The following is a 14461-nucleotide window of genomic DNA, read 5'->3' on the forward strand; positions in this document are numbered from 1 at the left end:
CTGTTTTTTTTTTTTTCGGCTTCTGCACAACTCTCTGTAAAGCTCTTCAGCCACCTCAAATATCCTATTCATATTGGTTATGACATCACCTTCTTCGTCCCTTAATGCGTACATTCAACTTTTGCCTATTCAGAAGTTTCTTTTCGCCGCTTTTAGGCATTTGTCGCTTTTTCAAGCCTGCTTGATTCTCTTCATATTAAACCTTCGGATGTCGGCTACGTTACGTCAATCGAATAACTACGAAAGCTCCACTTGCTCTTTAGGCTTCTACGCAGGCCTATATGTACATTTTTATTGAAGAATATCTTTATATAAAAAGGTGGACCGTATTTTAATACTAACAAGAAAATTGTTGCCCGCATACACAAGGGTACAGTCACGTGACAAGGCACATCTTATAGTTAAGGTTTCTGCCACCAGGTGGCGGTACAGGTGAATCAACGCCATTTTCATTGAAGAAACAACATTTATAACTGCACTTCCCACGAGAAAAGCACGGTTGGTTTGAGTAACTGTCACGGACAATGTTTCCACCTGTGCAGCGATCTCATTTCAAGCTTTTGGGAGTGATCACTCCCTTGAAACCATTTGGCTGAATAAATTTTAGGGATGCATCAAGCATCTCAATCCGGCATCTTTCAGATTGTTTAGTCTTGTACTTGGACTCACCTTGCCTCCAATACGATGAAAAACCTTTTATTCAGATTGATTGATTGATATATGGGGTTTAATGTCTCAAAACCACCATATGATTATGAGAAACGCCTTAGTACAGGGCTCCGGAAATTTAGACCACCTGAAGTTTTTTAACGTGCACCCAAATCTGAGCACACGGGCCTACAACATTTCCAGCTCCATCGGAAATGCAGCCGTCGCAGCCATGATTTGATCCCGCGACTCTCTTCTCCTGTAGTTACATCGTAACTACTCATAGTCTTGCGCTGTGCAAATATGTTGATTCCCAATCACGAACTAGCCCAAGCATATGTCTTATTAGGTGAATTGAGTGGTTTGCTTGCAGCAACCACTCCGTGGGCATGGTCAATTTAACTCAGCTGATTTTCCATGTTCTCGCTGGCCAGAAGCCCTCCCATCGCTGCGCCGTGCAGTATGTATTAGTGCTAAGACTGTAATGGCCTGCCTTTTTCATCAAAATGTTAGATTTCACAAGTTGGTGATTCCGAGTTCTTCGCCGTACCATAAAAGCTTCGATGCGAATTGTTGCACATTGGATCGGACGAACGCAGGAAAAAAGACAGAGTGAATGGAAACAGCGTTAAATATAAACTAGTTTTCGTTATTTGGTCATTGCATAAATATGCAATTTTTCCACACGTACTAAAGAAACCCAAAAAAGAAGGGGAGGGGCAGGGGGAGAAATCACATGTCAAGATTACCTCATGTCAACAAAAGCTTCGCAGAAAACTAATTTCTTCGTTATACAGGGCAACAAGTGTTTCACTTACGCAGTTGTCGCATAGTTTCTTGATATAAGAATCTTCTGACAGCTCACGCCCTACCCTAGTTTTGCTTTTGCCCGGAATTCTAACCCTTTAGATCATGGCCACGCACCTCTTGCATGGGCTGCGATGCGTGGCCAAGTTTGCCCTTTCTTTTCTGGCAATTGACGCAGCATGTTCTCCAATTCATTCAATAATGCGTTTGTCCTACGTACAAACGACCGCACGTTAACGGGATGTGGTACACAACTCCTGTGGCATACTTCAGAAAACTTTTGGCCGTTCCTGAAGACCTTTGGCCATAAGCCGGCAAGCTTTTTTGGCGCTGAAAAAACAACAACACTTGGAAGCAGGCCTGTCAGGCACTTTCATCAAGTATACGTAACTTTGTGCATATATGGCACAACTGTGGTATCCATCCTGCGCAGTCGCTCTGTGTTGCTCTCAAGATTTTTTTATTGAAATAGAAAATAAACCAAGTAGTTGCCACCGTTACTTGTCAACGGCTACCCCTTTCTACTTTATTGTTACAAATGAAGAATTAAAAGTAAGAAAATAGCATATATACCTATACAGTCCTACATAAGGGAGTACAAAAACGCTCCAAAATTTAGTGCATGCAGCAGCATAACAGTGACGCTTCCACAGTGGTTGCCTGCATGACGCCATGAACGGCGACATGCCATTTGAAGCAACATATCTCTCAAAAAGGTAGCGTGGCCGCCAGCACTGCGACCACGAGGAATGAAAGACGCCATACATCGAATCTGTAAATTGAGCTAAAAGTTACTTCATATAATTTTCGCCGTGAGGCACCACACGATGGGTTCTCTTTCCCATGACCATAAAGCACACGCGAAGGCTAGGTGATGGGCGAGAGCATTAATTGGCTAAAGGACAGAGTGGTGCGCGGCTGGGTCGGGCACACCTGGCTTCCAATGAAAAACTAGAGGCAATTGCGGTAGTATGCGTTTTACTAAATGTGTAAGAATTTGGAAATGTCCCTGGTGTCCGCCCACGTTAAAGAACACCAGATGCTCGAAATTCCCGGTGCCCACCACTAAAGCGTCTCTTATCAAATTATGGTCGTGGGACGTCCCGTTGTTTATTGTTGGCAGAAAACTCGAAGGAAAGAACAAATATAAAATGTTAGCATCGCATAGAACAATTCAGAAAAGGCGATGCAACGGAATGCAAAAATAAAATCAATCCCCACCAACTTCTTTCTTTCTTTCTTTCTTTCTTTCTTTCTTTCTTTCTTTCTTTCTATCACTCTTTCTTTCTTTCTTTCTTTCTTAAAAACAGTTACAAAATTGTCAAAGGAGACACGGCAAAAGGCAAACATTGCCCTATGAGGTCGAGAACATGGCTGTGAAATTACGTATTTTTAATTACATAGAAAAAATCCACGCTGTATATCCACAAAGGGAATGATGTTCGAGCAGCTTGCTTGGAGGTGCACCGGCACTTTCTAGGCGAGACCACATCTGTATTGAGGCTTGTCAATGAGCTGGCGCGTGATGTGAACGCTGAAGGCAGCTTTGTCGGCACGTAAAGCAACCTGTGGGGCACAGTGTTTGCAACATTATTCGGCATGTTAGCCAACCTGCCCCTTTTTGGCACACTGGTGGTTGCCGTGAGTAAAATCTCTAACGCTCATAGGCGCGTGTGGCGTGGAGCTACCTGGCGTTTTTCAACAGGGTTGAAAGCAGGCAGGTGGGAAGCTTGGGAAGATATCAGTAACCATGTGTAAACGCATCGTGGGAACTCGTCACGTGCTACAGTGCCTACCAAGCGATGGGAGGACGTGGTCGTGGACGTGGTCGCGAGTAGGCAAGGCGCAGGATGGATGGATGAATGGATGAATGGATGGATGGATGGATGGATGGATGGATGGATGGATGGATGGAGATGGATGGATGGATGGATGGATGGATGGATGGATGGACGGACGGACGGACGGACGGTCGGACGGACTTATCCGGCTGTGCCCTTTAGGTCGGGCGGCATCTCACGCTACTTAACCATAATTTGGGACTGATTTTCACCCACGCCTTGATTCTAGCCAACAATTAGTTAGCCTTCTCCTGCTTATGTCCACCCGTTTTGCCTATTTTGCCTTCACTGTCCCTAAACCACAGTGCTTTGAAAAATTCCGCGCTATCATTTTGGACTATAGGTTGGAGCCTTTTTCAGAACATTATTAAATATTCAGCAGTTTTACTCCTTCTCTCCACACACACTACGCAATGTGCCTGTGCCTTCGTATTTGGTATTTGGCTCGGTACGTCTTGGTCTGATGCTCTTGGTACTACGGATGGATGAATGGCTTGATATGGCGGCACCCTTTAGATCAGGCGGCGGATAACGCCACCAAGTCGTAGTACATGGTGAACCAAAAACTAGATTTTTTTTTCTTCAAATAATGAGGTTGAGGACTCGTACTTTGCAGTGAAGGATTTAATTTTCACTCGTGCCTTGACTTCAGCCACCAATCAGATAACCTCCGTCTAGTTATATCTACCCGCTTAAAGTCTATTTTGCCCTCCTTGTCCCTAAACCCCAGTGCTTTGAAAAACTCTGTGCCATCATCCTGAACTATAGGGTGAAGCCCTTTACAGAACATTATCAAGTGTTTGGCAGTTTCCTTTTCCTCTCCACACGCACTGCATACCGTGTCCACCCCTTCGTATTTGGCCTGATATTTCCAGGTTCGCAGCACTCCCCTCCTGGCCTCAAACCGTAGAGAACTATTCCGAGTATTATCATAGATCATTTCCTTGAAAATTTTTTCTTAAAAGTTCGATCTCGGTTCGCTCTCGGTGGCGGTGCGCCGTCTGGTGAGGATTGTTGGAATCTCAGCGTGAGCGTTGGAAGCCAACCAGCACGGCGACCGGAGAAGTGCACACTGGCAACAGTGGTGTGCACGCAGGTGGCCGCCAGACAAGGTGGGATCATAAGAAGCTTGCCGAGCAAGCTCCCAAAAGTTTTTGTTCGTGAAACGAGACAAACAACATGAACGATTAATTCGTGGGAATCAATACATACGGCTTGGAAAGGGCAAGATAATAAAAACGAATGAGAGAAAGATAGGCTTTGCGCTTGCATCTGGACTAGTACATGCAACTGCAAGTGCAATGACGAAGGTAAATAATATTCTTGTCAGTTATTGCGATGGAAGCTGCGCATACACATGATGACCTAATGGAATGAATCGTAAACATTTCATTGACCTCCCTGGCGCAGAAGTTGCGATATCTACATGATATTCGCGTCTGTTCAAAACTCGCGGTACAACCACACTCGGCACGCTGAATTGCCAGGTTGCTTCCAGTTTTGTGTTGGAGACTGTTCTTGTGCTCTCAAAACTGGTCGTGCACGCAGCGAGCCGTTTGGCCAAGTAGCGGCCAATGTAAGCCGATGGTACCTCGGCTTTAGTCTTGCATGAAACACTTCTCGTGTACCCACGCTTTTTTTTAAAGATGTATTCTTGCAAACAAGCTCACGCTTGTACCTATTGAGGAAGAGGCGTTAAGATAACTTTAAAAAAAGAAGGCAATGTTTTGTTTCTGTTTTTATTTTTGTGGAGCCTAATGACTAACATGTGCCTTCCCCATTTTCAAATGAGCGCTAATAGCACCCATCTATGCTTATATACAAAAGACATGTCTTGAGGAAAATACTTTGCTGGCAGCGCATGCGCTTCGGTGTGCTTTATGCACTTGCGCATCTTCGGCAGATCTCGTTACCTCCTGCGAGTAAAGTAGGCGTTGCCATATCTCGCAGTCGCTGCTCACGGGATATTATCAGACAATCTCAAGAATATAGACGTAAGAAAGCATGCATAGCGTTTCATGTTTCTTGCTGTCGCCTGCGCTGTACCTAATAACATATGATTTATCAAAGTGCGTAACGCCCAGACACGTCATGAATATTGATTGCCTCTTGATGACGTCGTGCACTGAGCAGCTCAGCGTGCATTCGCAACCTTTACCACAACGCGCAGAGCATGACAGCTCGAGTGGTGGAACTCGGCTGTCCTGTAACACCTGCAGCTTGCGTGCTCCGGAACACCTTCGGAACTTTGAAAGGGTCATTTTACAGAACTGCAGTTCGTCGTTTCCTATTGAAGGTAAGCTTCGTTTCAGAGCGCTACGTGCACGTAATAATGCCGTTGCTACACAGGCAGCCTCAACCACGGTTAACGTAACCACGCTTACGTTAATCACGTTTTGTGTATGTTGTAAGGAAGAGGGAACATGGTTAAGTAGCTAACAACTGTTCTAGAAAACTGAGCTTGGCAACCCCATAAAATGGTGGCGCCCATGAGAGTTGAGAGCATGCCGGCGAGTGTGTGTGAAAAACACAAAGTAGGCGGCACGAACCTCGAAAAGCCAGATAAAATTTGGGACAATTCTTTGCGTGAGCTGCGGGACAGGTCACATAATGTAACGGTGTACGTTGCAATAACAGCTGAGGTTAACGTATGTATTCGCATAGTTGTCTCTGGAAGAAATAAGTGACATTTGTGTGATAACGGCAATAAAATGATTGTTGCGTCAGTTAGTTCAGTGTGTGCTAGGTGGTGCAAGCCGCCTTAACCTAGGATGTTTTCGCAATATGTAACATCGGCGAAATGTGGTTGACACCAACGGAAATTCCATGGTGTTGACAGTGGTTGATCGTAACCTCGGGTAACTTGCCTTTGTAACATGGGTATCACAGCGCATTGCGGGTTGGTATCTCAGTAGTAGCAAAGATTCGCCCTGTGTCTTGTTTGTGGAATGCGCTGGTTCTTGAGATGCATTACCAAATTTGAGTAAAACCTAGACTTGCATGTGTATTTGTGGGGTGCAAAAGTTTTGTACAACAAGCGTGGTAGCATTGCCAACCACTAAGAGTGGGTGGATCAAGAATCGGGATAAAGTTCTTGCGCTAAGTAAAGTAAATGAGATGCGTGTTTGCGTTTTTTGCTCCATTTTTATGAAAGCCAGCACGTTGTTCACCACGTCAGTCATGTTTAGGCGCTGCATTTACATGGTCGTTTGAAGCAATTGTTTGCCGGCCGGGCTTTGTAGGTACACCCGAGAAAACAGCATGCTTAGGAACAATGGAAGTAGACTAGAATGCAGCCGTGAGTTCCCCACCAACCTTCCTCTAGCGAAATGGTCTCGTGTTTTGTCTTCTGGATTAGCCGTCGTAAATCTTTACAAACAATTCTACCATAGACGTTCTGCTATATAACCACGAGGCCTCTTTGGGAAATAAATTCGTAAGGAAGTTGATGATGAAGTGCAAAAGGCAAATAAGGTAGTGTTGGGCCAAAGTTTGTAGACCTTGCTGCCTTATAAATACGTGAGACAGCGACCAGAGAACATTTTTACCACCCAGTATGCATGTCACTCTGCGTAGCATCAGTGATATGCGTCTGCGATGATACTTTGCCTTTGCAAGGTGCTTCGACGTGTCGGTGCATTGGAGTGCGGTTTTAAAAGACCGTGTACGTTCATACTGACATCAAATTTAGTGATAAGAGTACCTTAGTAACCTGCGCTTCGCCGATGACATTTTATAGCTCAGTGATTCAGGGGACTTTGCAATCGGTGATTACTGATTTAGACAACGAGGGCAATGAGATAGGTCAAAAAATTATTCTGCAGAAAAGAAAGTAACGTACAACAACCTCGGAAGTGAACAGTTCTTCGGGTTAGCTAGCAGTGCACTTGAAGCTGGAAAAGAGTACGTCTACTTAGGACAGGTAATAACCGCGGAGCCGAGCACCGATATTGAAGTAACTCGAAAAATAAGAATGGCGATGGAGTACATTCGGCAAGCACTCTCAACAATGACTGGCGGATTGCACCATCCCTCAAGAGGAAGGCATATAACCCCTGCATCTGGCCGGTACTTACCTATATGAAGTAGAAATCTGGAGGCTTACAAAGAGGGCTCAACTTTACATTTAAGACAACGCAGCGAGCGATGAAAGCGAGAAGGATAGGTGCAATTTTAACAGACAAGAACAGAGCAAAGTGGGTGAGGAACAAACTGGGGTTGAAGATATCATAGTTCGCATCAAGAAGAAATGTACGTACATGGGTGGGGCACGTAGTGCATAGAAAATATTACCGTTGGTCATTAAGAATAACTGACTGGATTCCTATAGAGAAGGCAAGCGGATGAGGGCGAGACAGAAAGTTAGGTAGGTAGATGAGATTAGGAAGTTCGGGTATAAAGTGGTATGAGCAAGCACAGGACCGAGTTTACTGGCAGAACCTGGGAGAGGCTTTTGTCCTACAGGGGGCGTAATGAGGCTAATGATGATGCGATTCAGTGGCCCCACGCTGCACTTAAGTCTTCGTTCGTAATAAGTGCGAAAATTTTACGGGCCAAAAGAACGTTATTTATCTCACGAACGCCCTAACGGAGGGCTCCAGAAATATTTAGCAAAGGAAGTTGTTTAACGCGTACTTACATTTATGTTGTGCATCAAGGATTTCCCCTGCATGAATAAAAGAGCGCCGAGATTACGATTGAAACTGCCGCTGTCGAGTCAGCAGCGAAGAGCCGCAAACCACGTCCAGTGGCTTCTCTTGAATAAGGCTCACCACAGCTGTGCTCCGTGGAGCGCACCTTGTGCGGCCGGGCATCTAAGGCCACGAGTTTCTGTGTCCATCTATTACTCATCTTTCAAGCTCTGGAGCACACCGCTTTTAGTGGCTGATGGAGATTCTGTATATGATACAGTATGGAGAATCAACAGTAACTCTAGTAGCTGCATGATCATGGCACCACCCATGCTTGGCTGTAATAGTAAAGGGCAGCGAGTTTGATCATGTGCGCCACTTTGTTTTGATACGCGCGAGCGGTGCGCAGGTATACGCTGAATTGTGTTCAACCTAAAAGTGGTCGCCCCTGTCTAGAGACAACAGAAAAAGTTTAGAGATCACGCGAGTGCATGGCCGAAACCTTTCATGACATATCTACTACGTAAGCTGTGATTCACAGCAGCCCCACGCCAAATACGCGTCCATTCAATTACCGATAGTCTGGCGGTTTCCTCGCTTGGCAGAATTTGTAATATTGCGATAGCAACGATATGGACACGCTCAGCTGGATTTTGCCACCGGCATCGGCGTCACTCACCCTATATGTTTACGTACATGTATTTATCAAAACGCAAGAAAGAAAAAAACATCAAGGAAAAAACACAACAGCGCGCGGGATTTAACTTAGAACCTCTGCTTCGTGAGTACGAGGCGTTAACCACCAAGCCACCGCGGAACACGTGGTTGTGTATGCAAACGGGAAAATATTTACATTTACTGCTGGGGACAGAATCTCTGAGGGGAACTATCGTTTTTAAGCATAACAGCAAGATGGCGCGATGAGCGCGCAGTTGTGCGTGGTGGCGCATGCCTTCATCTCTCACGCGAACTCTGCCTCGCGGAGAGGAGAGGGTGTTCGTAAAGCTCCTGAACGCACATTCGCGCTCCCTCATCTCGCGGTTGGGAGCATCTTACGTATTGGCTGCCCTCAAGCTTGCACCCGAACGATTGTACTGTTGTTACCGGGCGCACGAAGGTCACTGCAATCATTGCACTGTCTTCGTTTGGGAAAACAGCGCACTTTTCAGACACAGCGAAGTAACAACTGAGACGCTTATTCGCGTTCATCTGTACCTGCGAGTACGTTTTGTGCGTTATTTGTGCGTGAGAAACGTGGGGCACGTTTTGATCTGCTTACCATTGTGCACGTAATCTTCCAATTTGTTGCTATCGCGTTTATTGCTTCACCTTTGACGCAAAGCAGCGACCTTTATTTTATATTTTTTAATGAACCTGCGGTCAACAGGCTTCGGAACGTGCAGGAAAAGCTCGCGCATCTTTCGCACGCCTCACCAACCTTCTTCCACGCACAGTGACGTCAGCTCGGTGATCGGTGGCGTTGACTGAATAACTTTTTATTGATACCTGGTTTAGACCAGTCAACGAGCTGCGTGCTACGTCACGTCGCCGATCGCCGAGTTGACGTCACTGCACGTTGAAGGAGGTTGGTCACGCGCAAGAAAATTGCGCGAGCTTATCCTGCGCGTTTTGAAGCCTGTTGATAGGCCCTTTAACGTGGCGCGCTCTTCGCACGTCGCGGCTATCTGCTTCTCCATCTAGGGCAGTCTGTCCAAGTGATTTTATTTGCAATCTTTTTCAAAGTGGCATCTACTCAACGGCACATTTTCGAAGCACGCCTTGATTGTATTTATGCTGCTTTCAAAGCTCAAATGTGACTATGATAGCGCAGATAAGCGCTTCGCGTGATAGCAACAAACTAACAATGTTTGGCACAGGTATGAAAAATTATTCAGTCAACGAATGACAAGTTCCATATCATCGGCACACTGCTGCGGCCGACAGTTGATCGTGCAGCACAGGTAGCTAGGACTGGGCAGAATATTCTTCAGGTAGCACAGTTCCCAATCTGTTTTCGAAAGACCGCTTACGAACAGGCCGATTATTGAATCCCCGTCGTTTCTGAAGTTAACCGAATTGATATTAGTGCTCTCTCTGCGCCGATCAAAACTGTGACGTCAACCCTTAAATGTTTTAAGTCTGTTCGGTACACCGCTGTACTCAAAATGCATGCACCCACGAAGACAAGGCCATGCCGCCTAAAGCGGTTGCCGTTCACCTCGAATTCATCATGTCACCATGGTGCGGTAGCTCATTAGCTATAAACTCAAGTTTTTATTTGCTTAAGATTCATGTCGTCAAGCTTCCACAGCAAAGTATTTTGTCGATTCACCACTGTTTTTGGAAAACATTAACAAATAAACAATGCTGCGGACTTAGCAAGTGGCGATGGGCGTTTCTTAAATCTCAGAGAAAATGATTTGCACGTTTGTTAGTTTTTGCTAATTTCTTTGCCTGGTACCACTTGAAATGGTGACAACAACGACATACGCTATCCAGCACTACGCTACGCCCTACTGTTATCAAAATCACAGACAGACTGTAAACGATGCATTTGTACTCCCGTAGCACAGTCCCGAAAACAGGTTCCTTCTTTCAGCATTGGTCGTTCACTGTCAGGCACGTCAATCGGCGTCACGCTTAAGCATGTCACACGCAAAAACAGAGTGCCTTCACCATATAGCTGTGGTAGGTAGCCGGACGTATGTTAAAATCTTCTCCCTGCGGGACCATATGCAGCAACTGTATTTTCTCTTTCTTTCAAAATGCGCTACCTTTAGGTTGAATGGCAGCGGCTGTTTTCCCAAATGCCGCAAGTAACCATGCGTGGCGGAGAATTGGCAACCCAAGCCAAGTGCCACTAACATGATACCATTTTTCACTCAAGCCTTCTAACCCCTATTAGGCTGTTCTGAATAGTTGTGGCTGCCAAACCGTTCACAACCACAGGCGTTCCCCGTTTTCTGTGGTTCATCGCCGGTCGCTGACATGCCAGATGTCTCTATTGGTCTAGAAGAACTTGTATTGTAACGATTTGATGCCTTGTTTGCTGAAAGTTTCGCAGCTGGCGCCAAACTATAGGAAAACGAAAAAAGGGGGAGGAAAGAGACAGATGGGCACTTTGCACCAGTTACGAAACATTCAGCGTCCACTGGTGACACGCTTTTGGGCCTTTACACGCATTACCTGCACAGTCACACCGCTCGTGCCAGGACACCTGCCGAATGCAACAACATGGCGAAACAGCTCATCAGCGGCGCCCGTTCGCCTTCTGGTTATGTGCAGCAAGTGTCCAGGCACATGTGCTGCGGACAGCGCGTGGCCCCTAAAGGGCCGTTACACGCGCTACCCACTGCTGCACCACAAGTGCCAGGATCCCTGCCAAGCGGAGAATGAAAGAGCGTTGCCAGTTCGCTAATTTTACCCCTGCTTGGGTGTGGTTAGTGCCCCAGCACGCGCGTAGCGGCTGTGTGGGTAGCGCTGCGAAGGGCCCTAACCACACTAGGTAGGAATGTTGTTGTGGCGAAGAAGTTGTGCATGGTTCTAGAACTATCACGCAGCCTTGTGAATTTTTCGAAACCGTGCCCTTATAGTGGAGCAAGAGGCGTTTGATAATCACGACGTGACAATCTCTCCTTTCACTCTCTCCTTCATTACCCTCGGCTGGTCTCCTCTGTGAAAGCCACTTTGACGTTACCCACGGAGTGCCCCTCCCGATCTTCCCCGTTAGATGTGTTCACTGCCGCGCAGTTGAAAAGTGGTATATATCTTGTCTGACAATGTCTACATCCGGTTGCCTCCAATCAGTTCACTGCGTGCTTCTTGGCTAACCGCTGTTGCCATGTCTGCCATTGCTTCTGCGAATAGCGCCCGTATGGATCTTGTATGGCTCGCACACCTTTTAAAGGATTGCTTACATGATGACCCCACCACGGTGCTCTAGTGGATAAGGTACTCGGTTGCTGACCCGCAGGTCGCGGGATCAAATTTTTATTTATTTATTTTATTTATTTACAGATACTGCAGGCCCTACCCGGACCCATGCAGGAGTGGGATACAAACAATGCATTCAAGCAATAACTAGTAATACACTGGAGTACAGGGCATAAATGAAAGAATACATAACTATCAAGTACAGAAAAGTCAAATATATTTTCTCGCTGTTCAACAGAACTGCACTCAACTAAGAATATTTTCAACATTTGTAGCCGGATGATTTGCACTCAAATGACACTATTTTCAGCATACATCACTTATATGGTAAAATTAATCTTTTCTATCTGTTGAGTGAATGAAGCCGTCGAGGCAGCATTCACTACTTCCGCAGGTAATGCGTTCCAATGAAAAATTGCGCGAGGAAAGAGAGCGAACTTGTGGGCATTAATGTGGCTGGGTTGCTGCCTAAAGGTTTTGTTGTGATTTGTCCTAGCTGAAAGTTTAGAAGGCTGCTGAAGGTATCGTTCCCGTGATAATTTAAAGTCCCCGTGATCAAGTTGGTAGACGAATTTTAATCTGGATATTATCCTGCGCTGTTCTAGTATTTGTAGGCTTGCCCTATTACGTAGATTAGTTACACTATGTTGTCGGGAGTAAGCGGAATATATAAAGCGCAGAGCTAAATTTTGGACCCTTTCTATTTTCTTAATCAAATATTGTTGCCAAAGGCTCCAAATAATGTCAGCATACTCCAATTTTGGTCGCACGAGTGCTTTGTACGCTTTTAGTTTTAACGTGGGAGGAGTGTTACGCAGTTTTCTTTTCAAAAAGGATAATTTCTTCAGTGCACCCGAACACACATATTCAACGTGCGTTTCCCAACTGAGGTTACTGGTAAGTGTAACTCCCAGATATTTAACCCGATCAGCTCTCGTGATTGCAGCATTTCCTGTGAAATATGTGAAATGAGGGGGTAACGTTTTGTTGGTAAACGTAACGGAATTTGTTTTTGAACGATTTATTTTTAGTCCCCACCTTATACACCATTCGTTAATTGAGCGCAAGACATCATTAAGTTTAATTTGGTCTTCTTGGTTATTTATGGATGTGTACACTACGCAGTCATCCGCAAATAGTTTAATCTGGATTGGTGGCTCGACACAAAAATAAATATCATTAATATAAACCAAAAAAAAGAAGAGGTCCGAGGACTGAGCCCTGCGGAACTCCCGAATGCACTGCCAACTCTTTCGAGAGACAGCCATTTATGGTAACACTGTCTTCTGTTACTCAAGTAGCTCGCGATCCATGCTACAACCTTCTGCTCAATGCCTATAGCTAATAATTTTGTTATTAAATTCTGATGGGTTACGACGTCAAAGGCCTTAGAAAAATCCAAAAAGATGGCATCGGTTTGACCTTTCAAATTAAGCGTTCTAATTAAATCATCAGTTATTTCAGCCAGTTGGGTGACAGTCGACAAACCAGACCTAAATCCATGCTGCTGGGCATACAGTAGTTTGTTATTTTCTAAGTAAGTGATCATGGCCTTAAATAAAACGTGCTCAAATAGTTTACAGCAAGTACTAGTTAAGGAAACAGGCCTGTAATTGTTAACTTCCAAAGTGGAGCCCGATTTATGTACCGGAATTATTTTTGCCGAGCGCCAGTCATCAGGAATAACTGCAGCGTCTAACGATGCAGTGTAAATGCGTTGTAAATATTTTGCCACCCAAACAGCATATCTACTCAAAAAAGTATTAGATAGTTCGTCCAGACCAGGTGATTTCTTTACATCTAGTTTTTGTAAAAGGCAAAGGACTCCATCCTCAGTGATTTCCACTTCTGGCATAAGGCTATCAGAGTCATGTGACTGCAACTGAGCATGCGTGGCTGTCCGTGTAAAAACGGACTGGAAAAAGATATTAAATTTGTTGGCAATGGTAGTCGCGTCAACAATACTTTCTCCCGCGACCCTGATCTCTGAAATGCCTCGTTTATCTTTTGACAGATAGCGCCAGAATTTTTGGGGTTCATTCTTCATGAATGACGATAGAGTATCTGAAAAAAAGCTTTCCTTTGCCGATCGCGTTAGTTCTCGCAACTTAGAAGTAAGGCTTGAAAAATCACTCGTGTTCCGACGCTTGCGCTGACGCTTAATTTTGCGTTTCAAATGAATCATTTCTCTCGTGAATCACGGATATTCCCTATTAACTCGTTTCTTTTTTAACGGCACCTATCTTTGCTCGCAAAAGAGAACAATTTCTCTAAAATTTGACCACATTTCATTGACATCATTAACTTGGCTAAAACAATCAAAGCGCGATTCCAAGTATTCTAAAATAGCGTTATCATCCGCATGAGTGTAATCTCTCACGAAAGTATCCGACGGTCTAGTAAATGAACGTGTTCCTGCAACAGGACATGACACAGTAAGCAACTTGTGATCCGATATTCCTTCTTCTACATTGGCTGAACAACCTTGGAACGAGCTGCTAACCAGTGCAAAATCAAGGAGGGATGATGAACTGTCAACCCTGGTAGCCTCAGAAACTAGTTGCTGTAAGCAGAAGTTGAATGCGGTCGTAATCAGTATAT

The 14461-nt window shown here is 45.1% G+C and overlaps 1 protein-coding gene across 1 annotated transcript in view; it reads left to right on the forward strand.

Annotated features, from left to right (window-relative positions):
• The first annotated feature begins 5036 nt into the window (after positions 1 to 5036).
• Positions 5037 to 14461, forward strand: part of LOC119185174 (uncharacterized) — a 65718-nt gene continuing 56293 nt past the window's right edge. Inside the window, exon 1 of the mRNA XM_075874154.1 lies at positions 5037 to 5592. The gene's annotated coding sequence lies outside the window, so the exon portion shown is untranslated. The remainder of the gene's footprint in view (positions 5593 to 14461) is intronic.

This window comes from Rhipicephalus microplus, chromosome 9, assembly GCF_043290135.1.
Source record: "Rhipicephalus microplus isolate Deutch F79 chromosome 9, USDA_Rmic, whole genome shotgun sequence".
NCBI classification, from domain to species: domain Eukaryota; kingdom Metazoa; phylum Arthropoda; class Arachnida; order Ixodida; family Ixodidae; genus Rhipicephalus; species Rhipicephalus microplus.